Below are 23,881 nucleotides of genomic sequence, written 5' to 3' on the forward strand. Positions count from 1 at the left end.
GATACAGAAGCCTGAAGTCCCACACCACCAGGTTCAAGAACAGCTACCATTCAGTTCTTGAATCAACCAGCACAACCCTAATCACTGCAGTTTAGCAACACTATGACCACTTTAATCACTTTGCACTAAAATGGACTTCGTGTATTTTCTGTTCTAATTGTGTTCTTTCTTGTAAAAATTGTGTACATGTATAATTTATGTTTTTCTTGTGAATGCTGCTTATCTGATACTATGTGCCTGTGATGTCGATGCAAGTAAGGTTTTCATTGCACCTGTGCATACATGTACTTGTGCATATGACAATAAACTCTACCTTTGACTTTGACTTTTGACTTTGGGAGAACATCACACACACACACCCCTGGCATAGCCCAGCTCATCACAGGAGAATCGGGTACAAGTTAACAGACGTTAGCCACTTGGGTGATGTGTTAGCAGCAGATAGCTTATTTGCAGGATACTGGATAAAAATTCCAAGCTCTTCAATTGGTCAATAACACCCAGAGTGCAATTTCAGAATGTATTATCAGAGAATATTCTTTGAGTTATTTGTAGCAAAATAATTATCTCCCAATCCTCTCTCTATTGCAATTTCCATAATGGATTTACATCGATATAAAACAAACAGTATAACAAGAGTTTTCTATGAATGTAAACAGTTTGCCAATTTTTATAATTACCCATTAACATCAATTTATGCACTCGATGTCCTGGGCTGCCTCTGCTCCTCACAACTGTCTTCTCCAGGACACTGAAAACATCACAATATTGAACTGCATAGTTGAAGCTACAATTGGGATATTAATTTATTACAAAAAATAATTTGCAAAACAAATGAACCTGGTCAGGTGTCAGATCTCTCATTGGGAGAGCATTTTGGAGATAGTGATCATAATTCTATCTCCTGTACGATAGCATTGGAGAGAGATAGGAGCAGACGGACTAGAAAGGTGTTTACTTGGAGTAAAAGGAATAATGAGGCTCTCAAGCAGGAAATTGGAAGATTAAATTGGGAACAGATGTTCTCAGGGAAAAGTATGGAAGAAATATGTCAAATATTCAGGGGATATTTGGGTGGAGTTCTGCATAGGCATGTTCCAATGAGACAGGGGAGTCACGAGAGGATACAGGAACCGTGGTGTACAAAGGCTATAATAAATCTAGTCGAAAAGAAAAGCTTACAAAAGGTACAGAGAGCTAGGTAATGTCATAGCCTTATACTCTTTCAGATCTAACAGGAAGGAGCTTAAGAAGGAAATTAGGAGGGCCAGAAGGGGACATGAGAAGGCCTTGGTGGGCAGGATTAAGGAAAACCCCAAGGCATTCTACAAGTATGTGAAGAGCAAGAGGATAAGATGCGAAAGAATAGGGCCTATCAAGTGCAGCAGTGGGAAAGTGTGTATGGATCCAGAAGAAATAGCGGAGGTACTTAATGAATACTTTACATCAGTATTCACTATGGAAAAAGATCTGGGGGATTGTAGTGAGGACTTGCAGCAGGCTGAAAAGCTTGAGCATGTGGATATTAGGAAAGAGGAGGTGCTAGAATTTTTTGGAAAGCATCAAGTTGGATAAGTCGCCGGGACTGGATGAGATGTACCCCAGGCTGCTGTGGGAGGTGAGGAAGGAGATTGCGGAGCCTCTGGCGATGATCTCTGCATCGTCGATAGAGACGGGAGAGGTCCCAGAAGATTGGAGGGTTGCAGATGTTGTTCCCTTATTCAAGAAAGGGAGTAGAGATAGCCCAGGAAATTATAGACCAGTGAGTCTTACCTCAGTGGTTGGTAAACTGATGGAGAAGATCCTGAGAGGCAGGATTTATGAACATTTGGAGAGGTATAATATGATTAGGAATAGTCAGCATGGCTTTGTCAAGGGCAGGTCCTGCCTTACGAGCCTGATTGAATTTTTTGAGGATGTGACTAAACACATCAATGAAGGGAGAGCAGTAGATGTAGCATATATGGATTTCAGCTAGACATTTGATAAGGTACCCCACGCAAGGCTTATTAAGTAAGGAGGCATGGGATCCAAGGGGACATTGCAATGTGGACCCAGAACTGGCTGGCCCACAGAAGGCAAAGAGTGGTTGTTGAAGGGTTGTATTCTGCATGGAGGTCGGTGACCAGTGGTGTACCTCAGGGATCTGTTCTGGGACCCTTACTCTTTGTGATTTTTATAAACGACCTGGATGAAGAAGTGGAGGGATGGGTTAGTAAGTTTGTGGATGACACAAAGGTTGGGTGTGTAGTGGAGAGTATAAAAGGGCTGTCAAAGGTTACAGCAGGACATAAGTAGGATGCAAAGTTGGGCTGAGAAGTAGCAGATGCAGTTCAACCCAGATAAGTGTGAAGTGGTTCATTCTGGTAGGTTAAATATGATGACAGAGTATAGTATTAATGGTAGGACTCTTGGAAGTGTGGAGGATCAGAGGGATCTTGGGGTCCGAGTCCATAGGACGCTCAAAGCGGCTGCGCAGGTTGACTCTGTGGTTAAGAAGGCATATGGTGTATTGTCCTTCATCAATCGGGGAATTGAATTTAGGAGCTGAGAGGTATTGTTGCAGCTATATAGGACCCTGGTCAGACCCCACTTGGAGTACTGTGCTCAGTTCTGGTCGCCTCACTACAGGAAAGATGTGGAAGCCATAGAGAGGGTGCAGAGGAGATTTACAAGGATGCTGCCTGGATTGCAGGGCATGCCTTATGAAAGCAGGTTGAGGGAACTCGGCCTTTTCTCCTTAGAGCGATGGAGGATGAGGAGGGACCTGATAGAGGTTTATAAGATGATGAGAGGCATTGATCGGGTAGATAGTCAGAGGCTTTTCCCCAGGGCTGAAATGGTTGCCACAAGGGGACACAGGTTTAAAGTGCTGGGGAGTTGGTATAGAGGAGATGTCAGGGGTTAAGTTTTTTACTCAAAGAGTGGTGAGTGCGTGGAATGGGCTGCTGGCAACGGTGGTGGAGGCGGAAATGGTAGGGTCTTCTAAGAAACTTTTGGATAGGTACATGGAGCTGAGAAAAATAGAGGATTATAGGTAAGCCTAGTAATTTCTGAGGTAGGGACATGCTCGGCACAGCTTTGTGGGCCAAAGGGCCTGAACCGTGCTGTAGGTTTTCTATGTTTCTATAAATGGTATAATACTGAGCACCAAATTTACACACTGATCTACTAATCTGAAATAAATCACTTGAAGTTCAACAATGAAACATGCATGGATCATCCATGGATGGTGTGATACAAGGCTGAATCTGGAAACACAAGATTTTCTCCACATAGCTTTCTCAGATGTAGAAATAAGGAGTGGGATGGAGTGGAGGGGTGGGGAAAGAAAGTATACAGCGGGCATATTCTTCACTTGACACTGTTAATGAAAGGAGCAAGGAAAAGTTCCTGAAATATCACAGGAAATCATCAATTACACCTGTCAACGCCTGCCACAGACTGTTTATTGATCGTCATCAACATTCCCTTGCTCTTCAACCATGTACTGTTATTGTTTTTACCTGTACTACATCAATGCACTCTGTACTAACTCAATGTAACTGCACTGTGTAATGAATTGATCTGTACAATCGGTTTGCAATACCAATACCAATGTCATGGAATCTCCTACATTTTTTTTTACTGGGGTTGTGTTTGACATCACGCCCTTGAAAGGCACCAAATCACTTGTCAGAAGAGAATAGCTGATTGGTAGAAACAATGGGGTCGGCAGGAGTGGAGCATCAAGCATGAAGTATTTGGTCCATAGGTCCACGATGGGGACACAGTAACTTCAGGCATCAGCAGCATGCACTAGCAGAGCAATGAGGATCTGAAGCCCAGGGTGGACAAACAATTCAAAACTACATGAACAAAACTTCAGTTCCCAAAGAACTTAATGCATTCCCCACATTAAATATAAAATCAGTCAGTGGTCACATGATATCATTAAACGACCATGTAACTACTGACTGTGATTATGTACTTAATGTTGTAAACAAGGACAGTGGTGCTTAACTTTTGTTTCATTGTGCTTGAGAAAGATCTCCTGAGCAGCTCAGCTCACCTTATCAGACAAACTCAACTGTGTAAGAAGCTAGGGCAGAAATGAGCCCTGCAGAGCCAAACGTGGGCCAGAGATGGTGCTCCAAGTCTCCACTGAAGGTGAATCATGAAACAAAAGTTAGGTGAGCCTTCCAAAGTTGTCAAGGAAAAACAATTTATTTCAGCTAAGCCACATTTCAAGAGGAGTTTCTCTGCGAATTAGATTTCTCCCTGGTAGTGTAGCAGTTAGCGTAACGCTTTACAGCGCCAGCAACTCGAGTTCAATTCCGGCTGCTGTCTGTAAGGAGTTTGTACCTTCTCCCCGTGTCTACGTGGGTCTCCTCTGGGTGCTCCAGTTTCCTCCCACATTCCAAAGACATACTAGTTAGGAAATTGTGGGGATGCTATGTTGGCGCCGGAAGCGTGGCGATACTTGCGGGCTGCCCTCAGAACACTCTACGCAAAGATGCATTTCACTGTGTTTCTATGTACATGTGACTAAAAAAGATATCTATCTATCTATACTCAATGACTTAATATATGCAGAGAGAAAAAGCTCGAGCCAAAGTTAAAATGTCAAGAAGCAGTATCATGGAATGCCAGAAAGTGGAAGGAAGGAAGGAAGCAAGGAAGCAAGAGGGGAAAAACGGGCTTCAGTATCTAGAGTCAATCACGCACTGTGGTGCTACAGTCACTTATAGGCAAACAGGGTGAAGGAGCCATGGTCCAATTAATGAGAACAGTGACAACTTTCATGGTTTTTTTTCCTATGTTAGAATATTTAAATCTTTTGGACATCTAAGCCACTGTTTTTGTTTTAATGATCTGAATGGCTCAATTTCACTCCAATACACAAGGCTATAAAAGAAACCATTACATCTACATGAATAAGTGAGTAATTGGGAATGATCCTGGCATTTGTATTATTTCTTACGGCTAACTAGACTCTGGAGATTTAAGCATCAAGTCCGAAGAAAATTGTCAGATAAGATCGTAAGATATGTTTCATGGTACTATTATCTATGAGTCATCATTTTCTGCTGATGCAACTGAAGGAAAGTGCCATCAACAGCTGCCAATGCCAGCAACTTGAGACATTATGAGATTCCCACAATTTGTGAATAAATCTATATTCTTCTTACTTTCCCCTTTCCAGACCCACACACAGCTCAAATTACACCAGGACTATAGGTCGATACACAGTAAAAGACAATTGGGTGGAAATTCAGTTGGTTAGAAATTCAATTGCAGAGCACTGCATTTTTTTTTGCAGTGTTAAGCATTTGAGAATCATTTTTTTTTACCCCCAGGTGAATCATGATAATGTCACTTTGGCAATTCCAACAGACAATCCCTAATGTGATTTCCATATCAGGGACATACATCATTCTCTGTGTAACATTCATTTTTGGGAACATTTTTCCCTGGTGCAACTATTGTTAGGTTACTCCTGGGACCACCTGGTCTCCTCAGCGTGGGCCCAGACTGGGACCCCTGTCAGGCAAGTCCATGAATTCCTGTTATTTATGTAACATCCCTCTGACATTACCATTATCATTGCATGGGCATCCCTGCCACACTCTCTCTCATGATGTCCCTACCTCTTCCATGTGATCCCCCAATGGCCATTAATCACCCATTTAATCCTGTAAACTCCTAAATCACTCTCCCCAAACTCCCAACCTGCCACCCTCAGACCCCATCATCCCCCATGGCCCAGTCCCCAATTTCCTGCATCCTCCACCACTTTCACCACTAGCCATCCATCAGTTCTGAGCACCCTCATTTCCCCCAACCCCCAACAATCGACCAATCAACAGCTCCATAATCCTCCCCCATTCCGACCATCATCCAGTGCAGGGCTACCATTCACTAGCACCTCCAACTATCCATCAAAGCTGGGCTTCTGACAAGCTCTCTCCCTACAATTATGCAGTAGTACCAGGGTCCCACTCATTCCACCAGGATCCTTATCAATTCCCACACCCCCCCCCCCCCAATCTATCAAAGCTGCAATCCCCGTGCCACCCGCAATAACCATTTATCAGTAGCAGGCTCCCTATCATACCACCCCCAACCATTCATCCACTCTGATCCTCCCTTCCTCTACTAATTATCAATCTTGGAACACCTACGACTATCACCCAGTACTGTGATGAAGTGCTTCGAGAGGTTGGTTGTGGCTTGAATTAACTCCTGCCTGAGCAAGGACCTGGACCAGCTGCAATTTGCCTACCACAACAGGTCCACAGAGGACACAATCTCACTGGCTCATCACTCTGCTTTGGAGCACCTAGACAACAGTAAAACATACGTCAGGCTGCTGTTTATCGACTACAGCCCAGCATTCAACACCATCATCCCCCTCAGTATTAATCAACAAGCTTCAAAACCTGGGCCTCTGTACCTCCCTCTGCAACTGGATCCTTGGCTTCCTTTTTGGGAGGCCAAAGTCGGTGCAGATCAACAATAACATCTCCTCCTCGCTGACAATCAATACAGGCGCACCTCAAGTGTGCATGCTTAGCCCACTGCTCTACTCACTCTACACTCATGACTGTGTGGCCAAGCACAGCTCAAACGCCATCCATAAATTCGCCAATCACACAGCTGCTGTTGGTAGAATTTCAGATGGCGACGAGGAGGTGTACAAGAGTAAGATAGGTCGGCTGGTGGAGTGGTGTTGCAACAACAACCTTGCACTCGACATTAGCAAGACCAAGGAATTGATTGTGGACTTCTGGAAGGGAAGGCCGGGAGAACACACACCAGTCCTCATTGAGGGGTCAGTGGTGAAAAGGGTGAGCAGCTTTAAGTTCCTGGGCATCGACATCTTGGAGAATCTATCCTGGGCCCAATACAATGATGCAATCACAAAGGTGGCACGCTAGCGACTCTACTTCATTAGGAGTTTGAGGAGATTCGGTATGTCACCAAAGACATGCAAATTTCTATAGATGTACGGTGGAGAGCATCCTGACTGGTTGCATCACAGCCTGGTATGGAGCCTCCAATGCACAGGATTGCAAGAGGCTGCACAGGGTTGTAGACTCAGCCAGCTCTACCATGGGCACAACTTTCCCCACCATCGAGGACATCTTCAAGAGGCGGTGCCTCAAGATAGTGGCATCCATCACTAAGGACCCTCACCATCCAGGACATGCCCTCTTCTTGTTACTATCATTGGGGGCGGATGTACAGGACCCTGAAGAACCACACTCAGCGATTTAGGAACAGCTTCTTCCCCTCCACCATCAGATTTCTGAACGGTCCATGAACCCATGAACACTACCCCGTTATTCCTTTTTTTGCACTGTTTATTTATTTTGTAATTTACAGTAATTTTATGTCTTTGTACTATACTGCTGCCGCAAAACAACAAATTCCATGACATACAAGTCAGTGATAATAAACCTGATTCTGGAATTGGAATTGGTTTATTATTGTCACCTGTACTGACGTACAGTGAAAAACTTGTCTTCAATACCATTCATACAGATCAATTCATTATATAGTGCATTGAGGTAGTACAAGATAAAACAATAACAGAATGCAGAATAAAGTGTTACAGGGAAAGTGCAGTGCAGGTAGACAATAACATCATAACGAGGTAGATTGAGATCAAGAGTCCATTTTATCATACAAAAGGACCATTCAATAATCTTACAACAATGGGATAGAAGCTGTCCTTGAGCATGGTGGTATGTGCTTTCAGGCTTTTATATCTTCTGCCTGATAGGAGAGGGGAGAAGAAAGAGTGTTCGGGGTGGGTGGAGTCTTTCATTACGCTGACTGCTTTACCAAGACAGCGAGGAGTGTAGGCAGATCCTTCTTTTCCCCTTTTCGCAGTCTCAACCATCCATCATTGCTGGGTTTCCTGGAATTTCTCCCACCACCAGCCATATGATGGGTCTAATCAGCACTGGGGCCACCACTTATCTCAACCATGTAAATCCAGTCACAGACAGAAAACTGGTCAGCACTTAAACTCACAAAATTAGCACTACCTGGCACATTGACAATGGATCTATAACCCTCCAAGCCTACCTTACATGCAAAATGGTGCAACAAGTACCCTGGAAATTACTGGAGAAAAGGGACAATCATGATTTTCTGAAAGCAGGCATTTTTGCTGGAGTCAGATAGAAATTAAATGCTGTTTTAACTCCTGACACTCATCAAAAACAAATTTTAAAATGCAACTGATGACATACTCACAACAATCCACCACCAGCCTCAACACACATACAAATTCAAGTATTATATAATTGACATTCAATCTCAAGGAAAGAAACCACCAAAGCTGATTCCATCCACAATCCCAATTGTAAATTTAAAGAAATTAGCATGGGCAATACCCACCCCTAGTTACTGCTATGTCTCAATGGGGAGATGACCATATGCATTTTTGTTTAATAAAAGCTTAATCAGACTTTTTCTAACCACCTTCACTGAAAAAACACCACTTACACTGATAGGTACTGTCGCAGAAGATGGGATGGAGAGGGGTCAAAGAAAGGAAAGATCACAAGAGACAAATACATTGTTGTGAAATTATTGTGTTTCTAACAGGCCATTACAGTTAATTACTTCCCTTTCTTTGAGTTAATCAGTATATTATGGCTTTGCTTGAATTATGCTGCCCTCTTCATCTCAGAAATTCAATTCCTGGAGAAGTAAATAACACAAGGAGCCCTACAAGTGGTTGAGCAGGTAAGTGCAATCCACACTGTGGAGAAGAGACAAAGTTAATATGCTCAGAACAGGAACATAAGAAACAGATGCAGAACTGGGACATTTAGTCCCTCGCACCCTGCAATAAGATAATGGCCAACCTTTGTTCCACACCAACACATTCCTGGAACTTGCACCATTATCCATTGATTCCTGAGCAAACAAGCCTCCACAGCCACCCCCAGTGAAGAAATTTCTTCTCATTATCTAATCCTTTATTTTGAGATTGTGACCCCCCCACCCCCCCCCCCCCCCCCAAGTCCCTGAAGAATCATCTATGTTTCAATGAGATCATCTGCCATTCTTCTAAACTCTGCTACATCTCATCTGATTCCTGGGAATGAGGGGAATTTTCCAGTCTGGAGACCTTTCTCGCACTCCCTCTAGGATTGCAGACCAGATCAGTACACAATATTCCAGATGCTATCTCACCTGAGTCCTCTTTATGACATCTTTGTGTTCAAGTCCTCTTGCAATAAAGGCCAACATACTATTTGCCTTCCTAACTGATTGCTGTAACTGCAGGTTAACTTTCAGTGGTTCATATACAAAGTCACCCAGGTCCCTCTGAATACCAACAGCTTTCAGTCTCTCGCCATTTACAAAATGCCCTACTTATCTTTTTTCTTGTCAGCAGATAGCAATTACTGAAAGCAAAAATACTCCTGGGAGTATGGAAATCAAACTGTCAGAATTCTCAAACTTGTTCAGTACCCAGTTGGAAAGTATGCCTATGGTTTGGAGGAGAAACTTGGAGTGGATTGCGATACAATTTGCAATCCATGCATTTTCAAAGTACATCAAAATGTATTCATGGATGCTTAAAATACTACTTGTTAAGACAGATTTAGCTGCAAGGAACACAAAAAAAGTAGAAAAAAATCTGAGTGAATTCAAAGCCTGAAAGTGGCAAATGTTATGTTTGAGATAACATATGCAAATAACTGAATGTTGTGTAAAAAAAAATAAACAAAACTGCAGATTCTGGAAATCTGAAATAAAAACAGAAAATGCTGGAAAAATTCAGCAGGGTCAGGCAGCACTTGTGGAAAGAGAAACAATGTTTCAGGTCAAAGACCCTCCAGTAGTCCTCTATCTGAAATGTTAATTGTCTTTTTTTCCACAGTTGCTACCTGACGTGCTGAATTTTTCCAGCATTTTCTGTTTCTATAATTGAAATACACATTTTCTAATGCAGCTGTCAATGAAGAACTTTGAGAAGTTTAGTAGCCACTTTGAAGGAGTCATCTTCTGAGGCTTTATCAACCTAGCAAATCTTTCTTTCTTTTATCCATTCATTGACAGGATGTAGGTGTTCCAGGCAAGGACCACATCTACTGTCCATCCCAGACTGCCCTTAAACTGAAGACAAAAGAGACTGCAGATGTTAGAATCTAGAACAAACAAAATGAAACCCTGGATGAATTCAGCAGGTCAAGCATCATCTTGAACTGAGACTGAATAGCTTAAACTGAGTGGCTTGCAGGACCGTTCACAGGAGTTAAGTTGCAACCACACTGCTGTGGGTCCTGAGTCACCCACAGGCAGAATTGGAAGAACTTTACTGGTCTTTAAAGGTTATTTGTGAACCTTTTTTCCTTCCAATTGTGTTAGGTTCATTGTCACAATTCTTGATAAGAACATAAGACTGTAAGATATAGGAGCAGAATAAGGCCATTCAACCCATCGAGCCTGTTCAAGCAATTAATCATGGCTAATTTTTTTTCAAATCCATCCCCAATTCTCCCGCCTTCTCCCTGTAACCATTAACCTCCCTTACCAATAAAGAACCTATCAATCTCTGCCTTAAATACATAGAAATTATAGCACAGTACAGGCCCTTCGGCCCACGATGTTATGCCGACCTTTTAGCCTACTCTAAGATCAATCTAACCATTCCCTCCCATACATCCCTCCATTTTTCTATCATCCATGTGCCTATCTAAGAGTCTCTTAAATGTCCCTAATGTATCTGCCTCTAGCAGCATGCCTGGTAGCACGTTTCACGCACCCACCGCTCTCTGAGAGTCTCAGGCGGTCCACTCGATCTATGCCTCTTACCATCTTGTACACCTCAATCAGGTCACCTCTCATCCAAAGAATTTTTTCCAATAATTTGCCCACCACTGATCTAGGACTCACTGGTCTATAATTTCCAGGGTCATCCCTACTCCCTTTCTTGAACAAAGGAATAACATTTGCCACCCTCCAATCATCTGGTACTACTCCTGTGGCCAGATCATTGCCAAGGGTTCTAGCTTATCAGCATGTCTTATGTTGTCCTCACAAACATCAAGGTCTCTTTCATAGGTGAATACTGAAGCAAAGTGTTCATTAAGGACCTCCCCACGTTTCCTCCTCTATCCCTAATCAGTCCTACCTTCACTCTAGTCAACCTCCTGTTCTTCACATACGTGTAGAATGCCTTGGAGTTTTCCTTAATCCTACTCACCAAGGCCTTCTCATGCCCGCTTCTAGCTCTCCTGGCAACCTTATAACTCTCTAGAGCCCCGTCTGACCCTTGCTTCCTAAACCTTATGTAAGCTTCTTTCTTCCTCTTCACTAGATATTCCACATCTCATGACACCCAATGACTTAGCATCCACAGTCCTCTGTAGCAACGAATTCCAAAATTCACCACCCTCTGGATGAAGAAATCCCTCTTCATCTCAGTTTATTCTGACGCTGCACCCTCAGATCCTGGACTCTCCTGCTAATGTAAACACCCTCTGTACATCCAATCTATCTAGGCCTTTCAAGATCTGATAATTTTTTCTTATTTCAGAATCGACTTAATTAACTGAATCTAAGTGCCCTAGCTTGCATGATAGGGTTTGAACTGATGTCACTGATTTATCAGTGCAGGCTTTAGATTAAACATGATGTCACCTTACAAATGAAATGGAATATGATGAAAATGACAATTATTAAATTATGAGTGCTGTCCTTGAACAGGAAGTGCCAATATGTTTGAGTTGTTTATTATTATAATACTACAACTTAAAGGACAAGCATACGGAGCCAAGGAAAATGAACAGATGTCAGAAAGTACACTAAGAATCTGAATTTGTCATTTTCTCGGTTGATGCATCACAGTAACATTCAAACCTTCACATAATGCAGGTCTGATTTTTGAGTCATATTGTGTATGTGACAAGGAAAGAATTGATTAACTCCACAAAGTGCCACAGAACCCAAGAAAAATATGATTTGATCAAGATATAGATTACAATGAATTAAATATTCTTAAGTAGGTTGGAAAGAAGTTGTTTTGAAGGACTGAGAATAGAACTTGGGAAGAGAACATGGATAAGAATTCCGGCAAACAATAATGTAGAGGAACAAATAGGAAACATTTAAAGTGGTGTTCAACGGAGTGCAGGAAAAGACATTTGACTAAAAAGGAAAGAACAAACTGAACACTTGTGACAATATAAGAAATACAAGTAGGAGTGGACCATTTGGCTCTTCAAACCTGCTCTGCCATTCAACAAGACTGTGGCTGATCTTCTCCCTCCAACCCTATCTTTCTGTCCTAATCCATGATTCTACAGATGATTAAAGGCATATGGGAACAGTTAAGGGTAAAGACAGAGGCACAAATTAAGTACAAATACAGCAAAGTGAGAATACAAAGAGATTAGGAATGGTCAGAGAAACTATGAGATTAAATTATCATGGAGCATCAAACAAGTAACAAAATAATTTACACACACAAATGAAAAAAGGATGAGAACTCTTAAAGGATATACAGGACAATAACAAGAGGGAAAGGACAGAAATATTAAATCAGCATTTAACAGGGAGAATAAACAGGTAGACATCACATATGATGAATACTGAGATGTGAATTTAAAGTGGAAAAAGGGAATATATTAAATAACCAAGTTCAAAGAGGATGAAAACCTTGGTCCAGTCAGATTGTATCCAAATGTTTTAAAAGACTCCAGGGAGGAGATAACTGACAGATTCCTGCACATACTTAATTTGTTAAATAACGTTCAGTGCCAAAGGTCTGGCGAATAGCCAATATAAGACCTACTTTTAAGAAAGGAAGTATGCGTGTCCAGGTAATTATAGACCAGTCAGCTTAACGTCAGTGGTAGGAAAGTAATGGTAAAGGAGAAATAGGAGACTTAGAAAGAGCAAGTGTAATTATGAATAGTCAACATGAATTTCAAAAGGGAAAATCTTGCATGACCAACCTTATTGAATTTTTGAAGACACAGCAGAGAAAGTGCAGAATGGTAATGCAGTCAAAGCAATTTATCTAGACTCTCAAAAGGCCTTTAATAAGGTAGCCCATAATTGACTCATGAACAAGGTCAGGAAATGCAGAGTCAGGGGACAAGTATCAGAATGGATTTGTAGCTGGCTTCAGAACTAAAATCTGAGAGAGTAGCTATTCACTGTGGAAAATGGATTTCACACGGATCTGTATCGATCACAATTAATGGTGGAGAGTCACACTTTTTCCAACTTTTAAGATGATGTCAAATTAGGCGATGTTGTGGTGGTGGTGATGGGGTGTAATAGTTAATATGGAGGACTGCAAAGATCAACAGAGGACATAATTAAACTTGTAGAAGGGACAAAACAAATGCCAGATAAAATTCAAGAGAGATAAATGTGAGGTAATACTCTTTTGATAGATAGAATGTGGAGGATATTTATCATTTGAAAAGTGTGAGTTTTGGTCAGAAGCAAAACAAAAGATTGAGTACAAATACACGAGTCCCTAAAAGTCGTGCCGTAGGATAGTAAAACCACAGAAACAGGCAAACCAAGCACGAGGGTTTATTCCTGGAATGACAGAATTGAAAAGTAAGGAATTTATGCCAAATCTGGACTGAACCTTGGTTAAACTGTACTTAAGAGTAATGCCCACAGTTCTGATTAACACATTATAAAATGAATGTAGAGGCACTGGAGTGAGAGCAGTGAAGACTTTCAACCATACATCAGGCTGCTGTTTATCGATTATACCTCAGCACTCAACACCATTATCCCCTCAGTATTAATTAACAAGCTTCAAAACCTGGGCCTCTGTACCTTCCTCTGCAACTGGATCCTCGACTTACTCATCGGGAGACCAGAGTGAATCCGGATCAGCAGTAACATCTCCTCCTTGCTATCAACACAGGCGCACCTCAAGGATGCATGCTTAGCCCACTGCTCTACTATCCTTACATTCATGAGTGCATGGCAAGCACAGCTCAAACGCCATCTATAAATTCATCAATCACACTACTGCTGTTGGCAGAATCTCAATTGGCGACAAGGAGGCATAGAGGAGTGAGATAGATCAGCTGGTTGAGTGGTGTCACAACAACAACCTCAAACTCAACGTCAGCAAGACCAAGGAATTGATTGTGGACCTCAGGATGGTGAAGCCGGGAGAACACACACCAGTCTTCATTGAGGGGTCAGTGGTGGAAAGTGGCGAGCAGCTTCAAGTTCCTGGGCGTCAACATCTCGGAAGATCTATCCTGGGCCCAACACCTTGATGCAATCACAAAGAAGGTATGCCAGCAGCTCTACTTCATTAGGAGTTTGAGGAGATTTGGTACGTCACCAAAGACTCTTGCAAATTTCTATAGATGTACAGTGGAGAGCATTTTGACTGGTTGCATCACAGCCTGGTATGGAGCCTCGAATGCACAGGATTGCAAGAGGCTGCAGAGGATCGTAGACTCAGATGGCTCTATCATGGGCACAACCCCCCCCCCCCCACCATCGAGAACATTTTCAAGTTTACTTAATTGGTATTGTAAATAATTAGTTCAGGATCATAAATGTATTTGTAACCAAAACATTTCTTCCTTGATAGAATCAAGGTGTACTGGAATAAAAGGCTTCATTATTTTGGTTTTGATTTGAACTGTAATCCAAATACTGAGCCTTTCTGTATAAATCCATTCTTTCTCCCTCTCAAAAGTAAATCAAAATGCTCTCTTGATTATACTATACACTTCTGCACTCTGAGAAGAACTCAAGGCTATCCTAAATAATTATTTCCAATACCAATTAAGTAAACTGTTAAATTTCCTGCAAGTAATTTTGCAAGTTGTAAATTTGGCCCTTTCAAGCACTAGAGAAATTTCCAAATTCAAAACTAATAAATGAGCACTTAGTTTGGCTCTGAAATACACCCTTGAGAGATGGACCGATGAATGTAAGTGTCACTCTAGATATTTCAGAAAGAAATGATCTCTAAAATAAAACGAGCTAGTTCTAACCAGGAATAAAAGAACTAATTTAATTACATATCTCTTGAATCAGACTACTGAGCAGAATACATTAATAAGATATTAGGTTCTTGGACCATTAGGATCTTTAGCATCAGGGACAGGCGCGGTAGCGTAGCGGTTAATGTAACACTATTACAGCATCAGTGACCCGGGTTCGATTCCAGCCGCTGTCTGTACGGAGTTTGTACGTTCTCCCCATGACTGCATGGGTTTCCTCCGGGTGCTCTGGTTTCCTCCCACATTTCAAAGTCATACGGGTTAGGAAGTTGCGGGCATGCTACGTTGGCGCCGGAAGCGTGGCGACACTTGCGGGCTGCCCCCAGCACATTCTATGCAAAAGATGCATTTCACTGTGTATTTCGAAGTACATGTGACTAATAAAGAAATCTTATCTTAATCTCTTCCAGGGCAGAGGTGTCCCAAATTTGAGGGGTACCAATATCCTGGGGGTGCAGGGGGAGATTTGCTAGAGCTACTCAGGAGGGTTTAAACTAGTCTGCCAAGGGGTGGGATCCAAAGCAGTAGTGAGGCAGATGAGGAAGTTTAGGCAAATATAGATGTTAAAGCAAGTTCAGTAGGCAAGACAGGCAGCAACAGGATAGAGAGCAAGGAGAGTCTAATAGGCTAAACTACATTTGTTTTAATGCAAGAAGCCTGACAAGCAAGGCAGATGAACTGGTTTGTGATGTTATAGCTATTACAGAAACTGAGTTTTTTTTTCACAAGGGGTGATTAAGAGGATTGAAGAGGGCAGAGCGGTAGACGTTGTCTACACAGACTTTAGCAAGGCCTTTAACAAGCTCCCACAAGGTAGACTGATCCAGAAGATGAGATCACATGGGATCCAAGGTGAGCTAGCCAACTGGATACAAAATTGGCTTGGTCAGAGGGTGCCATTGGAAGGTTGTTCATCAGATTGGAGGCCAGTGAACAGTGGTGTGTCACAGGGATCTGTGCAGGGTGCCCTGCTGTTTGTCATATATACTAACATTTGAATGAGAATGCAGGTGGCATGATTAGTAAGCTTGTGGATGGCATCAAAATTGGTAGCAGACAGTGAAGAAGGTTGTCCAAGATTACAACAGCATCTAGATCAACTGAGAAAGTGGGCAAAGGAATGGCAGATGGAATTTAACTCAGACAAGTACAAAGTGATGCATTTTGAGCTTACACCAGGGCAGAACATACATAGTAAGTTCTGCAGAACAGAGAGACCTGGGGTAAAAGTACATAATTCCTTGAAAGTGGTGACACAGATAGACAATAAGTGTGAAGAAGGTGCATGGCTTTAATGGATGGAGTATTGAGTACAAGAGTTGGGATGTCATGTTACAGCTGTTTTGGACATTGGTGAGACGGCACCTGCAGTTCTGGTTGCCATGCTATGGGAAGGATACGATTAAGCGAGAGGTGAAGAAGATTCACAAGGATGTTGCTAGGACTGGAGGGCTTGAGTTATGAGGAGAGATTCGAAAGGCTGGGACTGTTTTCCCTGCAGAGGTGGCGGCTGAGCGGTGACCTTATCAAGATTTATAAAATCATGAGGGGCACAGACAAGGTTGATGGTCACAGTCTTTTACCTGCAGTAGGGGAGTCTAGAGGGCATAAGGTTAGGTGCGAGGGAAAAGATTTAAAGGACACCTGAGAGACAAGTTTTTACACACAGAGGTGGGTATCTAGAAAGAGCTGCTAGAGGAAGTCGTAGAGGCAGGAACAATAACAATGTTTGAAAGACATTTGGACAGGTACATAGATAGGAAAGATTTAGAGGGATGTGGGCCAAACACAGGCCATTTTATATATTGTTTATTATGTTTTCTGTGCTTCTATGACTCGATCAGAAAGCATGGAGTCAAATCAGGAAAGAAAATTCACAGCATGCACATGTGGGTTCTGTGGAAACCTGCAGGACCTTCAGGGACAGTGTCAGCTTGGCTCAATGGAAGCAACTGAGCCTCAGAGTCAGAAGGTTGAGAGTCTGGATGTCACCATGGGACTTGTGCACATAATCAGTCTGGTCGTCACCATGGGACTTGTGCACATAATCAGTCTGGTCAATTCGTAGATCCCTGCAACGTGTGCCTTCCCATCTTTCAAATGAAATGCCCATTCACCTGCTTGGATGCTTGCAAAAGGTTCCATGGCACTGCATGGGGCCAGGGGAGACCTCCCCAGATTATAGCAAATAGCCTTCAACTAGACGATACGATTTATCTGGTAATTTATTACACTGTTGTTCGTGAGACTGTGAGTAATTTGTTACACTGCAGACTCAGGCTGCTAGCACAGATGCATATCTGAAGCAATGTGCCAGAAAATCTAGATGCCTTTTCCTTCAAAGTTCTGTAGTGTAATGCTTATAATTAACACATTCCAATAATTACACCTCAAAAGCAATTTGCTGACTGTTTAAATCTTCGGAGTCAGAAGAGGCTAAACAACATCCAGTTCTTTATTCCAATCTATGTATTCCACAATTTCTAAAATATAATCGAGCAATCTGAAACATCTTGGCCACACAGATCCCCATTATCCACCCTCAATCTAAGACCCAAACTTTCAGTCTCAGCAAAATAATATCTGGGTATGACTACACTAAACTAGTTTCATTCTTAGTGAGTTAGCTGTAGCCAGAGAATCACCTCCAATGTCTTCACTCCCTGCTCTTTCCTCTGAATGTCCCCACACACCTATCCTTAGAGCCCTTCTAATTTCACCTACATACTGTCCCTTTGCAACATTTCAAAACCACAGCATGAGTTTCTACAATCAGGTCTCAACACCACCTCTCTTCACCTCCCTGCTTTCTCCAAATTGGTGAAATGGTTCACTTGACATGAAAACTGACGCCACAGACTTTGGTCTGCACCACAAACTCCATTCCCTAGCACAGTGGTTTTCAACCTTTTTCATGCTGCGGCCCCCCAGAACATGTCCTTGTTAGATGGCGGACCCCCAAAGCCCACAAAATCAAACAATCAATAATTCATGCATACAACACTTAAATTACTGCATATAGGCCCTATTGAAATAGTGACTATTTCAATCAACGATAATTACCAGCGGTGTCTTTCAGTATTCAGTTCAATGTGAATGTAGTGCCTGTTTTGCACTGCAGAGTTTGTCCAAACGTGGTGGTATGTGTGACAAACATACGCGTACGTCATCCTCAATATTCAGTCTTGATCTGTATTTGGTTTTCATGGCAGTGACTGCAGAAAATGCTATTTCGCACAAGTAAGTGGTTGCAAATGGTAACAGAACATTGACAGCTATGCTGGACAGCAGTGGATACTCCTGGGAACATGCTATCCAGAATGACAACAGTGACGTTTGGTTGAACTGCAAGCGCAAAGTCCTGTCAGATGACAGTTCAGCCAATTTTTGTTCATGTCCAGTTAAATCAGTAAGCATGCATTCAAATGGATTTCGAATCCAATCAAACATGCTTGTGTCATCATCGCCGAAATACTCATGGAAATAATGTGACAGCTGTTGAATATGGTTCAAAACGGTGCTCGCAATGGCCTCTTAGTCTCGTTCACTGTCAGAAAGTCAGCCAGCAACAGAGACATATCATAGACTCCTTGCTTGCATCTTCCCTTCCAGATACGGAGTTTTTTCTGGAAGGCATTGATTTTGTCATGCATTTTCAAAACATTTGAGCCAGGTCCTTGCAATGATAGATTTAAGCTGTTCAAAATGTTGAAAATATCTGCAAGATAAGCTAATCTGGCAACCCACGTCTCATCTGTCAAGAACTGTGCCAATGATCCGTTATGCTCATTTAGAAAAATGAGCAGTTCATCTCGCAATTCATATACATGCTGCACAACATGGTCTTATGACAGCCATCTGACTTCTGTATGTAGCAACAAATGCTCATGCTCGGCTTCCATTTCACGGCATATGCTTTCAAACAAACGATGATTGAGCGGCCTGGATTTGATAAAGTTAACGATTTTAATGCACGTGGAAAACACATCTGCAAGATTTTCATCCATATCCTTTGCAGCCAAAGCCTCATGGTGAATCATGCAGTGGGTTGCTGCTACATGTGGAGCTACTTCTTTCACTCGTGCAACTAGACCCGACTTCCGTCCCGTCATTGTGGCAGCACCATCCGTGCAGACTCCAATACACTGTGTCCATGCCAATGCCGATTGTACAAAAAAAGTGTCAAGCACATGGAAAAATTCTTCACCAGTTGTACGCCCTGGGAGCGCCTTGCAAAACAAAAAGTCTTCCAAAGCCTCTCCTTCCCAGCAATATCGAACATAAACCAACAACTGCGCAGCACTGGCAACATCAGTACTTGCATCGAGCTGAATCGCAAATCTGACTTGCTGAAGACGAGCTATCAGCTGGCTCTGTACATCTTCCGCCATATTGCCAATTCTTCTGCTTACTGTGTTATCAGACAGTGGAATGGCTTTCAGTTTTTGACTGGATTCTTTTCACAGCACAACTTCGCACATATCTACTGCTGCAGGCAGTATAAGCTCTTCTCCAATTGTGTGAGGCTTTCTGGAACGTGCTATTCGTAATGCTACCAAATATCATGCGCAAAGAGCCTTCTCATTTACAGTGGCGCAGGCTGTCATTTTGCCCTTCTGCTTGAGGTACAGCTCCTTTTGCCGCTCAATATATTCCTTAGGCTTACTGGCAATATCTGGATGCACTGTTGTTAAATGGCGCTTCAATTTTGCTGGCTTCATTGCATCGTTGGACAGTGTTTGCAAACACACAACACAGAGAGGTTGGTCCGCATTTGTCCCCACTGCGATGAAGCCATATGAAATGTATTCTGGATCGTACTTGCATTGTTTTCTCTTTCGGTCACCCTTATCCCCTTCGTCATCAGAATCTTCCAGTTTCTGGTCAGCTTTTCTCTTCAGAAACTTCTCCATAATCAGCAATACACGCTGGACAGTTTAATTACTATTACTGATAAACAAAATTATCAAAACTAATCTAAAATTTACACGCTTGCGCTCTTTTCGTTTAACAGTGATGTCACTGTGGCGTAAATGCACAGTAAGTAAGCAATATTATTAAGGCACACCAACAATGTCACTCAGTCTCACTAACACTACAGTGCACAACAGAATAGTAGTGAGTAGTGAACACTACTGACTACTCTGACTACACAAATCCAATATTAAGCGGCAGCTTACCAGAAGGGAACACCGTCTAATCTCTAAGATTGTCGCCTATAACAGATAGATATGGCCGATCTTCTGAATAGTGGAAAACTGGAGCAAGCAAGTAAGCTACGTCTTTGTAACAGGTTGCTTTTCCATTGTTTTCTTGGCTTGTTTGCAGACCCCCTGGCAACCCACCGCGGACCCCTAGGGGTCCGCAGACCACAGGTTGAAAACCTCTGCTCTAGCAACTGATTCTATTTACTGAAAAAGAACCAGACTTATGCTTCCTGATGGTAACATAACCCTGAGGTGAATTCTGGACCATACATTCATGCTATCACCAAGGTCACCAATGTCCACCTCCTGAATACTGCCCAACACTATCCCCACCTCAGACCATTTGATGCTAAAACATTTAACCATTCCTTCATTTTCCCAACCCACTCCTGGCTGAGTGCTTTTGTTTTACCCTCCACCTCACTTGATGCCATCAATGCAAGTTTGATGATATTTCAGATATAGAAGCAATTTGTTCGATCTTTAGCTTTTTCTATAATTGCATTCAGCTGGAAAATGATGTTTCAGAGAGGTGGGGGTCAGGTTCTGCTTCATGGGAGCATAATAAATCTACCAGTTCTAATTAACATTTTTCTCACCCTCTTCCTAATGTGAAGAGATGGCTCATCTATTCCCTGCACTGTGCACATCAAGCCTCTGCACCACTGTAACGAATGAGCAAGTCAGTAACAAAAAACTGGTTCATTTCAAACAGAAATGACCCAAGACTTCTCATATCAGTAAGTGTTTGAGCATCACAGCATTCAAGGTGTGTTGTTACAGAGATGAAAGTCTGTGTATATAAATCCTGTAACTGGCTCAAAAAATATCTAATGTTAACATCCTCACTAGGAAGTCATTAGCCTATGGACAAAGAAGCAGAATTTTTAAAAATTTTTACTATGTTATCAATGTGTTCATTCAGTTGTTATTTCATTCTGATTTCCTACAATGTGATCTTTCACATAACAGGATTTAAAAGGTAATGCAGCTCCATATTTTGTGATTATCAGCAGCTGCTATAAAAATAAATCAGCCACAAAGAGCTGATGCCACATGACAGCCGGATAAGTTATCTTTTACACTTGCTTAGCAAACAAGTGCTGAAAACGTCACTTAGGATGCAAGCTTGTAGTAAGCACATAACCTAAGTGCATGCAGAAGGTAACTTAACGCCACAGAGACAGAGCAGCACGAGTCCCTTTTGACAAATCATTCATTAACATCTCAAATCCAAAACCTATCGTAGGGTCATCAACAATCATCTTTAAACCATAAATAGTCAAAGGAAAAATTACCAGGACTATAGAAATAGAAATGCACAAAACTACCAATGCTGGAAGTCTGAAATAGAAACAGAAGATGCTGGAAATATCCAGCAGGTCAAGCAGCATCTGTGGAGAGAAGCAAAGTCAGTATTTCAGGTTGATGACCTGTCATCACAACCAAAAATACAAACTCTACTTCTATAACTCTACATATAAAAAGATAATGATGGTAACTTTTGCCAATCAGTTGTATGTAATTTGTTTGATTTAACTTACTTATTTTCAACGAGCAGTAGTACGTATGTTTAATACAAAACCTATCGGTATAAACTTTGGAAGTTTTGAATATAAAACTGCATTCAACAAATTCCAAAAAATTTTGAATTGATACAGTAAGAAAACCAATCTAAAATTTCCATGACTAGATTGAACCCACTGTCAACCTATGTCACCTCAATAGCAATACGATTTCTTTTTACCAAGTTCACTGGCATTTTGCTATTTTGATACTTTGAACAGAGACTATTCTACCATAGAACTATGCCAACTTTTGAAAGAACTACGAAGAGAAAATGCTGGAAGTACTCAGCAGGTCAGGAAGCATAAGCAGACAAGGAAACAATGTTAATGCTTCAGGTCAAAAAAATATTTTTCAAAACACGCTGCTTGACCTGCTGAGTATTTCCAGCATTTTTTGCTTTATTTCAGATTTCCAGCACGGGCAGTTCTTTTGATTTTCGTTTACTCTAAAAGAACCATCAATTTATTAACACTCCCAACCCATTTTGCCATGGCTGTACATTTTTTTCTTTTGAAGTAGACTATTTCCCTTTGAAAGTTAATAATGAATCTGCTTCCACCACTCTTTCAGACAGTGTACTGCAAACAACTAACTGTTTTAAAGAAATCCACACATCTCCCCTCTGGTTCTTCTGCCAATTATTTTAAATTGTGTTCGCTTGTTATTATCCCCCTTGCCAATGTTAACAGTTCTATTTTACTTTAATGCTTGATTGGCGTGAATGGAAAAACTGAAGTGTTTGCAACTAACTGAGTAATCACAGCAGCAGATGTTGCAATGACGAAACTCTATTGATCGCTCTTGTGCTCCAACTGTTTTTCAAAACAAAAATATCTGAGAATGCAATCTTGTCCATGTAACCAACATTTTGTGATTACATTATTATGTAAAAAATACTAACAGGATTCCAACACATTAGCAGTGAACAAAGGAAATCCTATCTATAAATACATACTCCAAGCATGAAAATGACCATATCAGTATGCAAGACTGAGTTCTACCTTATGAATAAAAGCCTGCTTCTGGATCCAGTTATTCTCACCTTCCTTCAGCAGCCTGGTGTCCTGAGGCCTGGAAGTTTGGCGATTAAGTAGGTGAGGCAAGTGGTTGCTTACCTGCCTCCATTAAAAGTGGAGGACCGAAAGCAAAGCCAAAGAAAAATAGGACCAGCAGTAGGCCATTCAGCCCTGTGGGCCTGCTCTGCTATTCAATACCATCATGGTTGATCTTCTGTCTCCATACCATATTCTTGCTTTCTCCCCAGACCCCTTGATGACTTTTGTGTCACCGTCCTGGGGCTGTGGTGGAGGCAGGTACATTGGTCAGATTCAAGAGGTTACTTGATAAGCACATGGAGGAATTTAAAATAGAGGGATATGTGGGAGGAAGGGGTTAGATAGTCTTCGGTGGGGTTTAAAGGTCGGCACAACATTGTGGGCCGAAGGGCTTGTATTGTGCTTACTGATCTATTCTATTGAAAATCTATCCAACAACTTAACTTCCATGGCCCACTGTGGTATTGACTTCTACAGGTTTACCACCCACTGAGCAAAGAAATTTCTCTAAAAGTTTTAGACTGTTCCCCTGATTCTAGCCACCGCGCCAAGGAAAACATCCTTCCAGATCCAGCCTGTCAAGCTCTGTCAGAAATTTTATGTATTTCAATTAAATCTCCTCTCATTCTTCAAAACTCCTGTGGACATAGACATAGTCGACATCTTCAAAAATCTCCATTAGGTTCAGCTAATACAATTTCCAATTCATAAATCCATGTTTACTTTGTTTAACCCCATTGATTTTTAAGTATCCTTTTATCATGATCTTTATAATAGACTCCAGCATTTTCCCTATTACTGATGCAAGGTTAACTGGACTGCAGGTTCCATGTTTTCTCTTTCCTTTTTCTAAATATTGGGATTACATTTGCCACCCTCTAATCTGTAGGAGCTGTTTCATCATTCGCAGGATTTTGAAAGAAGACAGCCAATGCATCCATTATTTCAATTGCTACCTCTTTTAGTACACTGGGATGCAGATTATATAACCCTGGAGATTTAATAGCCTTCAGATCCATTAATTTTTCCAGCACTTCCC

At 41.8% G+C, this 23,881-nt stretch overlaps 1 protein-coding gene across 7 annotated transcripts in view; it reads right to left on the bottom strand.

Moving 5' to 3' along the window:
* Positions 1-23,881, bottom strand: part of ube3d (ubiquitin protein ligase E3D) — a 159,112-nt gene that overhangs the window by 95,606 nt on the left and 39,625 nt on the right. For 3 of the 7 annotated variants that reach the window (XR_007957062.1, XR_007957063.1, XR_007957064.1), the window contains exon 9: positions 681-751. The exons of the other annotated variants lie outside the window; for them this stretch is intronic. The gene's annotated coding sequence lies outside the window, so the exon portion shown is untranslated. The remainder of the gene's footprint in view (positions 1-680; positions 752-23,881) is intronic. 7 annotated transcript variants of the gene reach the window in all.

This window comes from Pristis pectinata, chromosome 10 (assembly GCF_009764475.1).
Source record: "Pristis pectinata isolate sPriPec2 chromosome 10, sPriPec2.1.pri, whole genome shotgun sequence".
In the NCBI taxonomy this organism is placed as follows: domain Eukaryota; kingdom Metazoa; phylum Chordata; class Chondrichthyes; order Rhinopristiformes; family Pristidae; genus Pristis; species Pristis pectinata.